The sequence below is a fragment of the Trachypithecus francoisi genome, unplaced genomic scaffold (genome assembly GCF_009764315.1).
Source record: "Trachypithecus francoisi isolate TF-2019V2 unplaced genomic scaffold, Tfra_2.0 Lachesis_group16, whole genome shotgun sequence".
Taxonomy (NCBI): Eukaryota; Metazoa; Chordata; class Mammalia; order Primates; family Cercopithecidae; genus Trachypithecus; species Trachypithecus francoisi.
The window spans coordinates 59,640,963-59,657,680 of record NW_022681461.1 but is presented as its reverse complement, the minus strand read 5'-3'; positions in this window follow the sequence as shown (position 1 = coordinate 59,657,680).

Below are 16,718 nucleotides of genomic sequence, written 5' to 3'. Positions count from 1 at the left end.
GCCTGAATACCCAGTGTCTCTGGGTGGGTGATAAAAGTCCAAAGTTCATGGAGATAAAGGGTTTCCAGGATGGGCATTTTTCTGTAGTGTAATCCTCCTTGTTACTACTGTCAGTCCATATCAGTGTCTTTCAGTCTGAGGGGACCGTTTCAGACTCGCAAGGACAGAGGCTTCTCGTGCCATGTGCACATGCTGCTGGACTCATGTATGTTTTCATCAGAATTCCAGTTCTAGCTGGTGAAAGAATATGCCTACATAAATGGCTTTCTGTGGACATTGGGAACTCCCAGGCTTGTGTTCCCTTATTATATTAAGTGAGGTTTGTAAAATCTTGGTGTCCTCTTGTCTTAGAATTCTTAAGAAATTTGCTTTCCTGTCTCCTCCTTTCCTACTTCTCCTTTGGCTGTCTCTTACATTATTTCCAGAATTTATAGCAGCACTTAGCAGAGCAGGGCAGGGAGAAACAAATACATGACATTGCATTCAGGCCAAAAGTCTCCTTGCATATTTTTCACCTGTATTAGCTGCATATACTTATGGTTATTTTCTTTTTTTATAACTAATTTTTTATAATTATTAAATGTCCCTCTTTAATAAACTCTATTTTAGATATGAGTTTATTTTGTTAACATAAATACCAATTTCTCTATACCAGCCCTTTTGCTCTTCATGTTTTCAGTTATATATTTTTTCTATCTATTTAAATTGAACCTATTTGTGTTTTTAAAGTATACTTCTTTTATCTAGCTGACAATGGGGATGTTTTTAATATTAATCTCAGCCTCTTAATAGAATGTGCAGGTGATTAATATTTAATGGGAATTCTGATATGATTTAATTTAATTAGGTTTGTCTAGTCTGGTTTTAACTATGTACTGTTTTTATTTTCCTATTTTCTTTTGATTATTTAATGTGTTTTAGAATTCCCTTTCAACTTAATGTATAGGGTTTTTCCCCCACTATATCACTTTACTTTTTTTTTTTTTTTTTAGCAATTACGTAGTCTTATAATATGTATCTTTAACCCTTTATGGTCTATTTAATGTTTACATTGTACTATTTTATATAATATGTGAAGACCTTTCAAACGAAACCCATATACTGTCAGTCTGAACCTTCATGTTTCAGTGGCCATATGTATTATGTCTACACGTTATAAATTTTACAAAATAGTGTTATTTTCCCTTTGAATATTCATAAATGTCATATGAAAAATTAGCACGTTATGTTTACCTATATATTAATATTTTCAATATTCTTCATTTTTCCTGAAGATACACATTTCCATCTGGTATGCTTCCCTTCAGCTTGGTGGAATTCCTTTGACATTTCCTGCAGAAGTCAGTCGGTAAAAAATTCTTAGTTTTTTAAAAAATGTGAAAAATATAATTTCTTTATTTTTGAAGAATGTTTCCTGAATATAAAACTCTCAGCTGATAGTTACTCTTTTGGCATGAAATGCACTGTTCTATTGTTTGCTTGCTTTCATTATTCCAATGTGAAATCAACTGTAATGCTTATTATTACTTCTCATATATAATATTTGATTTTTCTGTCTGCTTTTTAAGGTTTCAACTTAAGCTCTATTTTTAGTTAATTTAACTGTCATGTGCCAGGGAATCTATAATGCTAGATCCTCCTCATGAAGAAAACATCTAGTACAATAAATACAGCCTGCAGATTGTTGTAAATGCAATAAAATAAAATGCTATGATAAAGAGTGCCAAAGAATGTTGTAAGAAGAACTCTATATTAATAGGTAAGGATTATTCTAAGGAGCTGACATCGAAGTGGAGACCCAGAGGATAATAATAAAACAACTGTCAAGGCACCATAAGAAGAGTAGATAGGATGATATAAAACTGACAACAATGACACCATTTTTAAAAAAAACATGGTTTCAGTGTTAGGAGCTGACATTAATTTGCAATGGTCAAGGGGGCTGGACAGTGGCCTGAAGTTTGGGTAGACAATATAGAAAATATTAGCATGATAGTCTTTGAATTTTACATTAATTGCATTGAAGAGTCAATGAATAATCTTAAGCAGAGGTCTGATTTATCCTGATTTACATCTTTAAAAAATTTTACTGTTTATATTGTGAAGAATAAATAAAAGAATGGTAAGCATAGAAGCAGGTTGAGAATGTAATTAACGTACAATATTAGTCCAGAAGAGAGGTGATGGTGGTTTTTGAATAGGGTGATAGTGGACATAAAGATAATTTGATTTGATATTTATTTTGGAATTAAGTTTTGATAGTTGTAGCTAATTTGAGAGGCACTATAAAAATGTGCTTCAGAAATATTGTAAACATTAATAGATGGTTAAGTTTTGTGATCTAGAAAAATGATACCAACATACTCTGTTTTTAGGATAATATTTTTTGGGTCATTGTATAAACTTTTCATTTTACTTTTTTGGGGACTGATATATATGATACTTTAACCCATAAAAATGCAGATATGAACCTAAGCTAAATTCCATACAAAAATACAATTATTCTCACCTTCCAACATCACAACTCAAAGAAAATATGGCCGCTCATGGTAATCCAATGAGGGTGTTTGTTATTTGATAATGAACTACTAAATTAAGTATATGAAATACCACTAAAGTATATGAAATACCACAGAAGGATAATTTGCCTTTTCTAATGTAAATTGCTGGGGCTGTGCCAGCTATTAAAACCTAACAGAATTGACCGTCAAGAAGAGAATGCTGGAAGTCCAGTTATTTCATTCCTTAAGTCTAACTTTCATGTTCCTGTGATCCTTCATCAGATCCTATTATTTCATTGAAAGTATTTTGTCTTGGATTACTTCTTAATTTTATTTGAAAATATACAGACTTGCAGAATTTATAAAGATCTATAAGATATAAAATTACATGGGACTTATAATAATTTTAATTGGGTGATACCTAAATCTACTAGGCTTTGAAATGCAGTCTTTTTTCTCTTTATTTGTTTAGGCCATATGCTCCCTATCATTTTAGCACAAATATAAGTTTTAGATGGAAGTTAAAATGGAAACATGAACATACATAGTGTGAAATGTTGGAATAAAAAAATACACACAAGTGTACTTAAGTATACAACTGCCTCTGATTTCTTGAAAGAAATACACAGACTCTAGTTGGTTTAATTCAACCTTAACTATTGGACCATCAACTCTCAGCAGATAGGGTTTCAAAGTCATTATGCTGTTGTACTTTGGGAAATTTTGACTTTTCCTCACTAAATATTTAAAAGTAGTAACAGTTGAATTAATTGCAGGGCTAGGTTAGCTCCAGAATCTCATGAGTCTAGAGTCATTAACATGGTGAAAGGTGAACACGGATACTTCATTCAAAGATACTACTGGTCTGTTGGGTGCTGATTCTGCATCTGACTATGGCATTGAGGACTGGCAGTTAGTTTAGGTTCAAATGTCATATCCACAGCTTATGGAAAGAAATCTTAATGTCCTATGATACGGCAAACATTTTTTAAAATACTCAAAGTATGACCTTTTTTTCTAAAAATGTTATTCAAATTGAAAAATGTTTTCCTCAATCTACAGAAAATTCAGAAATTGAACCACATAAAATTAATTTAAATATATTGTTGAAATCTCTTCCGTTTGATAATTCATCTTTCTCCTGAAAGTATTGGATAATTTCCTCATAATGCCAAATATTCTCGCTTCAGTTTCTCTAAGGTCAACTTCTTCATGTTACTCTTTTTCTCCTTGTAGGCCCATTAGTCTCTTCGTATTCCTAACTCATTTGTTTTTCTCTCATGTGTTTAGAAATTGTTTCCATTAAGAATTCTGACTCAATATTATGTATCTTTTCCTTTGATCTTTGTATTCTTTCCTGCTACTCATTTTATTCACGTCAATTTGATGACATTTTCACACTCTTGTTAAAACACAAGTTTATTTGTCCATACCTATGACAAACCACAGCAAATTTTCTATGGTCATTTGACTTATTCTGAAATAATCGCCTTCACTTTGTCTTGCCATGTCTTTCATTTAAATTTGTCCAAAATCAAACTTCTTTATTTCTATAATTTTTTTTAAACATTTCCCTAATTGCTCTCCTGATGGCTAAATCCTGGAACTATCTGTTTTTCTTTTTTTCCATTTCTCAATGTCCGCTTATATTTAGGTACCATCCTATGGTTTATTAACAATAGTACTTATAAGGCTATCCCTTAAATGTCAGCTTCTGGCAAACTATATTTTAGGATAATAAGAAAAACAGAATATGGTTAGTTACTAGTCAGGCCTTGTGACTTAAGTTTGTTGGAGTTGCACAATCACAGTAAAGTATCTTGAAAGAACTCAGTTATGAGTTATTCCTAAATATTGAATGCCATACTTCAAGTCTCAAATGACCTCTCATGTTATTCCTGAATATGAAAATTTCCACTTAGAGATAAATACCTATTAGAAATGCAGCAGTTCTCTTGTTAAAGAAAACACAATAGGTTTCCTCTTCATACAGACTTCAGTCCATTTGTAGTGGCTACATGGATTATAATGTTAGGAGGAAGTCTGAGGTCATAGTTAGGATCAGCTAGAAATATAACTGTTAGTAATCATAGATACCTGCCTTGGACATGGAAACTGAGAGTGATGTCTAAGTGCTGGCTTTATCATTCTTTATATAACAATAACAACAAGAGAAAAAAACTGACATCTTTAAGAAGGGAAATTGCAAATGACAACACCCATGTAGAAAGTTACAAGGAGAACAAAAGTTTTGAAGGCAGGGGAAGTCATAATAAAACAGTTGCTGCAATAGTTCAGACCAAGCAAATAAATACATGTTTAAAGAAAGATGAAAGAAAATGAAGAAATGACAAATCAGAAAGCATTTTCACCATTACAATGTACTGCAGTTAATCGCTGATTAGATGTGGAGGATGAGAAGGAGATGGAAGTTAAGAAAGGTACTTAGACTTATTGCTAAAATAGTGTGGACTGTAACACTGATGAAAATACATAAGAAAAAGTACATTTAAAGGAAAGGCAGATGTTTTGTTTAGAATATCTCTATCTTTTTTGTTTCCAAGTTGATTACATCCTTTCAAGACACTTTGGTTTCTGTTCATTATGTTTTATTTTTATCAACCTTTACACTGTTCTATAAATGCTGTGAAATGAATACAACACAATATAATAATGACTAAAGTCTCCTTACTCTTCAGTCTGAAATCAAGTCTTTACCTCCATTCCCCAGAGATAATTGTAGTTACTAGTTATTTTACATGGATTTGTGTATATGAGGGGTTCTGGACTTTTGGTTTTCAGTACAACTTACAAGGAGCTGAGAAGTAACCACTGGATCCTAACAAATAAATTGAAAAAATCAAACCCTGCCTCAAAAATTGGAAAGACAGGCAGATACAGACAATTACCATTTACTGGAAAAGAGTCCCATGAGCAGAAACCTCTGAGAACCAGAGTTGGTATAGGAAAACCTGAATAGTAATTATAAACTGCTGGAAGCTGGGTGTGGACAAGTCTGAGAGTTAAACTTTTAAGGGGAGTGATCCAGTCATAGCAGGACCCTCACACTCTTATGAGTTTTACCTTTAAGGACGTGGGTAAGTTCTCACAATGAAGATGACAGAAAAATCTTCTTGTGCATCAGGCAGGGAAAAGGGAAAATAAGCAAATTTGGAATAAGTCACACCATTCTGTTCTTCCTGTCTCCAGAATAAACTGTTCTGTCGAAGCCTAACCTACCTAGGGAAAGTGAAATACTTAACTCCTTCTAGCCTTCCTGTCCCATTTAAGAGGGGTGGGGAACTGAGAACTGCTGATAAAGTTCACAGTCCAGGGGCATGGGCTCATGAAAAGGCTGACACCTAATCATTTGACTATAAAATGCTGTTGCTCCCTCCATACTTCACCACCACATCACTTAATGGCCTATTTGCTGCATTTCCTTTTAGCCAGTACATCTTGTCTGAATTTCAACGAAAAATTACATGGCATATGAGAAAGCAAGACAACACAACTTGAAGAGACTATAAACAAGCATCAAACCCAAAATGAGATATAGCAAGAATGTTCGGATTAATCAGATTAGGAATGTAAAAAGTAAAACCTATTATATTGCTAAGGGCATTAATGTGAAAAGTAGCTGACATGCAAAAAGAGATGGAAAAGGGTAAGCAGAGAGATGGAAATTATATGAATGATTGAAAAAGAAGGGTTAGAGATAAAAAACGCTGCAACAGAAATGTAGAATGCTTCTTGTAGGCTCAGTAGTAGACTGGACATGGCTAAGGATAGAATCTCTGAGCTTGCAAATATAGGAATGGAAAATTTCAAAACTGAAAGAGAAACGAGCGACAGAAACAGAACAGAATATTCAAGAACTGTGGGACAACTATAAAAAGTGTTAATATATGGGTAGAGGGAATCTAAGAAAACTGAAAGAAACTATTTGAAGTAATAATGACTGAGAATTTTCCCAAATTACTGTCAGATAGCAAACCACAGATCCAGGAAGCTTGGAGAAAACTAAGTGGGATGAAACAAAAAACAAAAATATAAATTATTTCTGACCTTTCCTCAGGAAAGATGCAATTGAAGAATAGAGAATATCGAAAGCGTTGAGAGAAGAAAAACAATCAACCTTTATTAGGGTTTCTTAAGTTCACTACCATTGGTATTTTGGACGAGAAAATTTTTTGTTGGAGGTTGTCCTATATATCGTAGGGTGTTTAGTGACATTCTTGACTATTAGAAGCCAAAACTAAATCCTAGTTGTGACACTCAAAAATTATGTGGACAAATGTCCCCAGGGAAAAAACTATTTGAGAACCATGGATATTTACATATCTGAATCTATAGAAAAGATATAGTAAATGTATTTGTCCATTCTTGTGCTACTAATCAAGACATACCCGAGACTGGGTAACTTGGAAAGAGGTTTAGTGGACTCACAGTTCCACATGGCTGGGGAGGCCTCATAATCATGGTGGGAGATGAAGGAAGGGACATATTACATGGTGGCAAGAGAGTTTGTGCAGGGGAATTCCCATCTATAAAACCATCAGATCTCATGAGACTTATTTATGCCCATGAGAAAAGTATGAAGGAAACCCCAGATGATTCAATTATGTCCACCCGGCCCCATCCTTGACACATGGGGATTATTACAATATTGGGTGTAGACACAGCCAAACCATATCATTCCACCCCTTTCCCCTCCCAAATCTCATGTCCTTATATTTCAAAACCAATAATGACTTCCCAACAGTCCCCTAAAGTCTTAACTCCTTTCAGCATTAACTCAAATGTCTGCAGTCCAAAGTCTCAACTGAGACAAGGCAAATCTCTTCTTCCTATGAGCCTGTAAAATCAAAAGTAAGTTAGTTCCTTCCTAGACACAAGGGGGGTACAAGCATTGAGTAAATACACTCCTCCCAAATGGGAGGAATTGGCCAAAATGAAGGGGCTACAAGTCCCTTGAAAGTCTGAAATCCAAAAAGATAGTCATTAAACCTTAAAGCTTCAAAATAATCTCCTTTGACTTTGTCTTACATTCAAGTCATGCTGATACAAGAGGTGGATTCCCATGGTCTTGGACAGCTCTGCTCCATGACTTTGCAGTATAGACTCTCTCCCAGCTGCTTTCATGGGCTGGCATTGAGTGTCTGTGGCTTTTTCAGGAACATGGTGCAAGCTGTCAGAGGATCAACTATTCTGAGATCTGGAGGACATTGGCTCTTTTTCCACAGTTCCACTAGGCAGTGCCCCAGTGGGGACTCTGTGTTGGGGCTGCAACCCCACATTTCCCTTCTGCACTGCTGTAGCAGAGGTCCTCCATGAGGGCTCTGCTCCTGTGGCAAACTTCTGCCTGGACATCTAAACATTTCCATACATCCTCTGAAATCTAGGGGGAGGTTCCCAAACTTCAATTATGGACATCTGCGCCTTGCAGGCTCAACACCATATGGAAGCTGCCAAGGTTTGGGGCTTTTACCCTCTGAAACAACTGCCTGAGCCATACCTTGGCCCCTTTTAGTCATGGCTAGAGCTGCTGGGATGCAGGGCACCAAGTCCCTGGGCTGCACTACAACAAGGGGACCTTGGGTCTGCCACATTAAACCATTTTTAGCTCCTAGGCCTCTGGGCCTGTGATGGGTGGGGCTGCTGCAAAGGTCTCTTACATATTCTGGAGACATTTTCCCCATTGTCTTGGTGATTAACATTCCGCTCCTTGTTACTTACATACATTTCTGCAGCAGGCTTGAATTTCTCCCCAGAAAATGGGTTTTTCTTTTCTATTGCATCATCAGGCTGCAAATTTTCCAAACGTTTATGCTCTGCTTCCTCTTGAATGCTTTGCTGCTTAGAAATTTTTTCCACCAGATACCTTAAATCATCACTCTCAAGTTCAAAGTTCCACAGATTTCTATGGCAGGGGCAAAATGCCACCAGTCTCTTTGCATAGCAAGAGTGACCTTACTCCGGTTCCCAAAAAGTTTCTCATCTCCATCTGAGTCACCTTGGCCTGGAATTTATTGTCCATGTCACTATCAGCATTTTGGTCAAAGCCATTCAGGAAGTCTCTGAGACATTCCAAACTTTCCCACATCTTTGTCTTCTGAGCACTGCAAGCATCTTGGAAGTTTCAAACTTTTCCATGTTTTCCTGTCTTCTTCTGAGCCCTCCAAATTGTTACAATCTCTGCCTGTTACACAGTTCAATGTCACTTCCACATTTTGATATCTTTACAGCAGCACCCTACTGTCTGCAATACCAATTTACTGTATTAGTCCGTTCTCATGATACTAGTAAAGACATACTTGAGACTGGTTAATTTATAAAGAAAGGAGGCTTAATGAACTCACAATTCCACATGGCTCAGGAAGCCTCATAATTATGGCAGAAGGCAGAGGAGGAGCAAAGTCATGTCTTACATGGTGGTAGGCAAGAAAGTTTGTGCAGGGGAACTCCCATTTATAAAACCATCAGATCTCATGAGAACAATTCACTACCAGGTGAACAGTAGGGGGAAAATAGCACCATGATTCAATTAGCTCCACCTGGCCCCATCATTGTGAAAAGTGGAGATTATTACAATTCAGTGTGAGATTTGGGTGAGAACACAGCCAAGCCCATATCAGTAAAAAAATTTCTGTTAAACATAAATGTGGAAAATATTTTATAATAGCTCATTCAATTCCATTCCAATAACCTTGTAATATTCCTCACTGCATGTTAGTAAATGGCAAGCTAAAAGCCAAATTTCCAAGACTTTATTACAGTTTAGATTATTATTTAGATTAAAACATCCCCTAATAACTAACACTGGAGTTAAAAGGCCAAAGGAAAAAAAAAATAAAGCAGAGATAAGCTCCCGCTAGTAAGCATGGTCTGTATGAGCTGTATCAGAATCCAAATTCAGGAACCTATTTTCATGGCTGTGCAGAGAGATGGGGAAAGTATTTTCTTGGACCAGTTCTTGGCAGACAGTGTGGTCCTGGACTCAGCAGTAATGATGGTGGTTTCATAAGTCTCTAGTATCCCAGACATCACAGACTTAGCATCTTCCTCAGTGGTCTTATTCAGCAGTGTTGCTCACGTAGCTCATCAAGAGCTGCTTATCTAGCCTTTTCCGTGACTTTGTAAGCCACAAAATAATGAATAATATATATTAAATCCTTCTCTACTTACTCCACTTAGAGGGCATCTGATGGTCAGCATGGAAACAGGCTAATGCTCTGCTGTCTTCTAAACATTTAATAATGAAAACAAAGGTTTTCACATTGTATATTTACCATTACAAAGAGAACAGGAGAGGAAAATATAGTGGATAAATGATATGAACAAATTTTTAATGGAATGTGGATGAGGCAGTAGCAGATTCAGGAAGCTGATTGTCAAGTGCCTGCAAAGGACAATGCAAATGAATAGGAAGAGTATTAACCACAGAACTTTGAAAAGATTCAGAAATAAGGGGCAGTGTTGTTATGGGGTGGGCTGTATGTGTGGAAGTGGAGACTGTACATTACATGTGGGGTTAAAATCAGAAGACTTGATCAAAAGTATGAGCCGGGCGCGGTGGCTCACGCCTGTAATCCCAACACTTTGGGAGGCCGAGGTGGGTGGACTACGAGGTCAGGAGATCGAGATCATCCTGGCTAACATGGTGAAACCCCGTCTCTACTAAAAATACAAAAAATTAGCCACATGTGGTGGCATGCACCTGTAGTCCCAGCTAGCCGGGAGACTGAGGCAGGAGAATCACTTGAACCCAGAAGGAGGAGATTGCAGTGAGCCGAGATCACGCCACTGCACTCCAGCCTGTGTGACAGAGTGAGGCTCTATCTCAAAAACAACAACAAAAGAAGGTATGCTATGAAATAGATACATCCCCAGTTTGCTTCCTCATTCCATGCATCCCAGTAAGTATTCCCAAACGTATGTTGTTTACCAAGGAACTGAGAAAATTGAATCAAAGAGGCATCAGACCCTGGACACTGGCCACTGGCCACTTCAGAATGAGAGAACTGCACACAAAAAAAGAAAAAAGTGAAATTCAGGTTATGGTATGGTAGGACTTCCAACCCCCTGGAACATGATTAAACTTCTAGAATCCTGGCACCAAATGTATACACTCCAAGCATGAGATGGGTGGATCCTGCTATGAAGACTCTGAATAAACCTAGTAGGAAAGATTCATAGATGCTCTTATTTAGAAGTCCTTCAGGTAAACAGATGGGTCTACCATCTGCTTATTCGATCTTTCTGCATAGAAAACCACCAGTTGACAATCTTCTTTCCCCACCTAACACAGAGCTTCTATCAGTATATTATTGTCCTGTACTTAAATACGAAATGTAACGTAAAATGCAACATTCATGTCTGTGTGTATGTTGTGGGGAAGGAAGATTTGTGGGTATCCAACATTTTGAAAGACAAAAACAGTGAGTTACAGAGAAAAAATAGTAAAACTAGGAAATGTATTATATCAAAAGAAATAGTAAAACTAGGAAACTTATTATATCAAAATACATAATATATCATCTAAATATAAGAGGAAAGAGAGAGAACCCAGAGCCCAGAGCCTGCATCTCCACTTCTAGACTGGACTCCATGACCCAGTGCTCTAAGACTCCCTGGCCTAATGACTTGGAGCCAGCCTTCATATTCTGCTGCTTTTCTTCTCTGGGTTATTCTCCAAAGGCAAACCATGTCACAGTAGTGGTAGTTACTTGGTAATGGAGTTACTGTGTTCAAGGAGCTTGAGTAGGTTGTACTGAATCACGATGTATGCCTAGGGGGAATACCCAGAATACATGTGCTGTGCCCTAGATGAATTCAAGATAGGAAGAGAGAAATGGATTTGGCTAAGAATCTGGAGGTAGTTGTTTATTCTCTTATCTCAGGCACTGCAATTTAAAGTTAGCCATGGGCCTGTATTTCCTGCTAATAAACCTCATGTAACTGAATATGTGACCCATGGCAAATATTTTAAGCTCCACGGACCTCAGTCCTTTCATCTGTAAAAATGAAGAGCTTGAACTTGATCTCAGAAGATGCTTCAAGCACTAACATTTTGTTGTTTTTTTCCATCTCTTTTGATGCTTTATCTTTTATACCCCCATGACATATAGTTATTTGCAGGGTCACATAAACAATAATTTTACTGAATGTTTCCTATTTATTTCCAAAAGACATTGATGGAACACACATAAAGCAGCAGATTTAAAGTCACTCCTGTGCCTTTTATTTTTCTACCCCCTTTAGAAACCGTAACTAGGTTAGCAATGGAGCCCCCATTGACCAGAGGGGCATCTGGCAGTGACAGCATTCTCTGGTTCATTTTTTTTCTTAGACGAAGTTAAGGTGCCAAACCTAAAACAATTTTCCTATGCAACATTTAGCATGGAAGGAATTATTGAAACCACAGGGTGGAAATTAATGATTAGCTTGAGATGCCATTAGCATACCAGCAGGAGAAAAGACTAAATGAGCTATGATCTGAAGTAAAATATGTCATCCTGGAAATTGCAAGTGATGTGATGGAGGAACAATGGTGGGTAATAGGGTAGGAGAAGAAATGAGCTATTAGACTGAGAGGCATGGAGACAAGCGTATAAATTAAGAGGACCAGACAAGGAGACAGCTTGAGTTAACGTGCAAAATCCCAGACTAAAAGACACTGTGGTTAGTGACTGCAGACAGGAAACAATCCATCAACTGAGGGAGAATGCAGCACTAAGGACACTAGGCAAGGAATATGATACAAAAGTACTTTCCTACTAGGATAAAATCAGCAAACATAAAATTCATTCTAAGCACTTCCTTCCTTAAGCAATATTATTAAGAGCTGCCAAGAGCAAAGTCTCACTACTCAGAAAATTACTGAGAAAAAATGAGGTGAGGAAATATGAAAGAACTGAGACTAATGTATAAAAGTTAAGGATAATTTAGAAAAAAGTGAAAGCCAATCTTCATCACATATATACACAATTTGTTTATATATTTATAGAGAACTAACAAACTTGCACTGAGCAGCCTTTTAAAAAAAATCTACCCAGGTTTATGGATTCAGACAGATCACCTCATAAAGAACTGATTCCTTTGTATGATTTTTTTGCCAGGAAAAATGTGAGTTTTGCTGTGTACATACTATTGCTACTTTCACTGTGATATGCAAGCTTTGACTATAGCATATCATTCTACCCTATGTGTCTGACCCCAGGAGACTTGGGTGGGGAAGACAAAGAAATATTTTAAGCCTGCAGCTAAGCCAGAGGAAATGGATATTAGATTTTTCAATTTTGTGTGATTGAGAATAGTTAATAAAACTAAGAAATTAGATCAGTCTCTTTTTGGGAGCGTTTTTAAACTATTAAATACAAAGCTATGGGTATGGATACAGAACCAACATTTCTGAATCCTACGAATTTCCAGGTTCAAAGTTGGGTTACAGATCACAGCTAATTCTGCTTAATTTACACCAATCCTAAACCCAAAGAATCAGATTTGAAAATCTCAGAACCTCTGTATCCAGACGTGAAATATTTTTGCTGGTTGCTTGAAAATTGAGGATACTTAATTTTATTCCTAGCTTTTTATATTCAGTAACAAAGAATTAAAGGTTTATCAAAATTAATCATCAATATAATTTTTTAAAGCTAAGTCTTATTTTGTAATTAGTAGTTTCAATCTGTTTTATTAACAGGCTTTTTGTTTTGTTTTGTTCAAAAGTCAGGGCTACTCATCAGATGAGTAGGAAACAGTCTGTTTCCTTATGTAGTCACACATTAATATAGGAATCAACCTTTTGCAATGAGTAAGTTCAGTGAGAAGTATGTTGCACTATTAATGCATATCAGAAACAGTGAGTAAGCTAAGATGACACCATCAGCTTTTTTGGGTGATAAAATAATTCTTCACAAAGAAGATACCTGAGCTAGAACCTGGAGAATAAGCAGTGTTTGCCAATTTGTCAAACTGGAGAAGGTCTGTTAGGGCTGACACCAGCATCTACATGGGCTTGTTAGAGTAAAACAATCTGGCCAGTGGAACTATAAATGTTTCGATATGGTTGGAGCTTAGACTTGAGGAAGACAGCTAATGAGCAGTTGGTAGGGGCTTAACCAATATTAGAATAATGAAACAATACAAAGATACAATAAAATTACCTACTTACCTGAATTTACCACCAGTTTAACAAGTCAAAGCTTGTTTTATCACAAGAGCATGTCAGTTGCTTTATTCTACCTGATTTGATATTGGTGATCAATGATCATATACACTGCAGTCAAGTAAGTCAAGTTTGTTATCACAGACTAGATTCATGTATTGATTTGCTTTCTTACCAGTTCAACTAGTCCACAGAATGTTTCAGAAAGGGCAACTAAAATAGATCCTATTTTATATTCAACATAAATGTCTTGGAATTGTGTCTTTGCGCAATTGGGCAAATTTTAGTTCTTTCATCCTTCCTGTTTTTAGAGTTTAGAAATTTCTCAGCCCTTAAAATGCCTTCTTTATTAATTGGCAAAAATGATTTTATTCAGACAGATGGCTTATTTAAGGAAAGCAGTAACTTTTATACCCTTGGGAAACAGCCATCTGTTCTGATTGGGGTCTGGGGCTTCCAGATGTTGCCATTTCCCCATAACCTGTAGAGTCTTGTTACCCATTATTTCAAGGATTATATAGTAATCCCTAGGGAGTAACAGCAGATTTACATACTGGATTGAGACCAAAGTTTTTAATCATATCTCTCCTATTCCTTACCTATTCTCACTTCTTTTGGTTCAAAGATTAAAGGTCCCATTATTGAACTAGAATGGGGGAAAAACAGTTAAAATGGGAAAAAAATTGGTTAGACATTTCTCCAAAGAAGATATGAAAATTGCCTACAGATGCATGAAAAAAATGTTCAACATCACTACGAGGGAAAGAAATGCAAATCAAAAACACAATGAGATACCACCAAACAACTTCAGGATGCTAATTATATATATACATGTGTGTATATATATACATGTGTGTATATATACATGTGTGTATATATATACACGTATATACGTGTGTGTATATATATACACGTATATACGTGTATGTGTATATATACATATATATGTGTATTATATATATATATATACATATATATGTGTATTATATATATATATGTGTATTATATATATATATATATATATATGTGTATTATATATATATATATATATATATATATATATATATGGAGGGGAGAGGGGGAGAAGGTCTCCCTGCATTGCTCAGGCTAGTATCCAATTCCGGAGCTCGAGCAATTCTCCTGTCTCAGCCTCCTAAAGTGTTGGAATTACCGACATAAACCACTGTGCCTGGCCTAAATGAGATTTTGAGAGATGTGAAGAAAGTGGGTTACTCAAAATCTGTATTCTCATGCTAAAATGATTTTGTAAGCTTCTAATTTTGAAATAGTGTTAGACCAAGAAAAGTTGTAGAAACAATACAGAGGCTCCTACATATCTCTCATCAGCTCCTGCCAATATTAACATCTGACATAGTACACTATCAATAGCAGGTAATTAGCATTTATGCAGTACTCTTAACTACAGATCGTATACAAATTTTACCAGATTTTCTGCTAATGCCATCTTTCTGGTTTAAGATCCAATCCAGGATTCAATGTTGCATTTTTTTGCCTTCTGAAATTTTTCTTTAGTCTTTTTAGTCTCTTCCAATTCCAATCTCCAATCCTGCCTCCCTGCCTCCCTGCCTCGACTTGGAGGGATGGAGTGCAGTGGCGTGAACTCAGCTAACTGCAACCTCTGCTTCCTGTGCTCAACTGATCCTCCCACCTTAGCCTTCCAAGTAGCTGGGACTATAGGCACACACCATCATGCCCAGCTATTTTTTTTAATTGTAGACACAGGGTTTCTTCTTGTTGCCCAAGCTAGTTTTGAATTCTTGAGCTTTCAAGTGACCCAACCCCCTCATCCTCCCAAAGTACTGGAATTACCAGCATAAGGCACTGAACCCAGCTAGCAACAATTTCTTAGTCTGTCTTTATGTATTTATTCATTTAAGTTCAGGGGCACATGTGCAGGTTTGTTACATAAACTTGTGTCATGGGGGTTTGTTGTACAAATTATTTCATCACCCGGGTATTAAGCCTAGTACCCATTTGTTATTTTTCCTGATCCCCTCCCTTCTCCCACCCTCCAACGTCCCATAGGCCCCAGTGTGTGTTGTTCCCCTGTATGCGTCCATGTGTTCTCATTGTTTGGCTTCCACTTGTAAGTGAAAACATGCAGTATTTGGTTTTCTGTTCCTGCATTACTTCGCTAAGAATAATGGCCTCCCGCTCCATCCATGTACCTGCAAAGAACATGATCTCGTTCTTATTTATTTACTGAGACGGAATCTCGCTCTGTCGCCCAGGCTGGAGTGCAGTGGTGCGATCTCGGCTCACTACAAGCTCCGCCTCCCGGGTTCACGTCATTCTCCTGCCTCAGCCTCCGGAGTAGCTGGGACTGCAGGCACTCGCCACCACACCCGGCTAATTTTTTAGTAGTGACGGGATTTTACTGTGTTAGCCAGGATGGTCTTGATCTCCTGACCTCGTGATCTGCCCGCCTCGGCCTCCCAAAGTGCTGGGATTACAAGTGTGAGCCACTGTGCCCGGTACCGATCTCATTCTTTTTACGGCTGCTTAGCATTCCATGGTGTATGTGTACCACATTTTCTGTACCCAGTCTAACACTGATGGGCATTTAAGCTGATTCCATGTCTTTGCTATTGTGAATAGTGCTGCAATGAACATACATAGGCATGTGTCTTCATAATGGAATGACTTATATTTCTTTGGATATATATTCAGTCGTTGGGATTGCTGGGTCAAATGGTATTTCAGTCTTTAGGTCTTTGAGGAATAGTCATACTTTCTTCACCAATGGCTGAACTAATTTACATTCCCAACAACAGTGTGTAAGCATTCCTTTTTCTCCGCAACTTGCCAGCATCTATTACTTTTTGACTTTTTAGTATCACAGCAGTTAGAATGGCTATCTCATTGTGGTTTTGATTTGCATTTTTCTAATGATCAGTGATATTGAACTTTTTTCATCTGATTGTTGGCTGCATGCACTCTTCTTTTGAAAAGTGTCTTTTCATGTCTTTTGACCACTTTTTAATGGGTTTTTCTGTATCATTTTTATTATTTTGACACCTATGAAT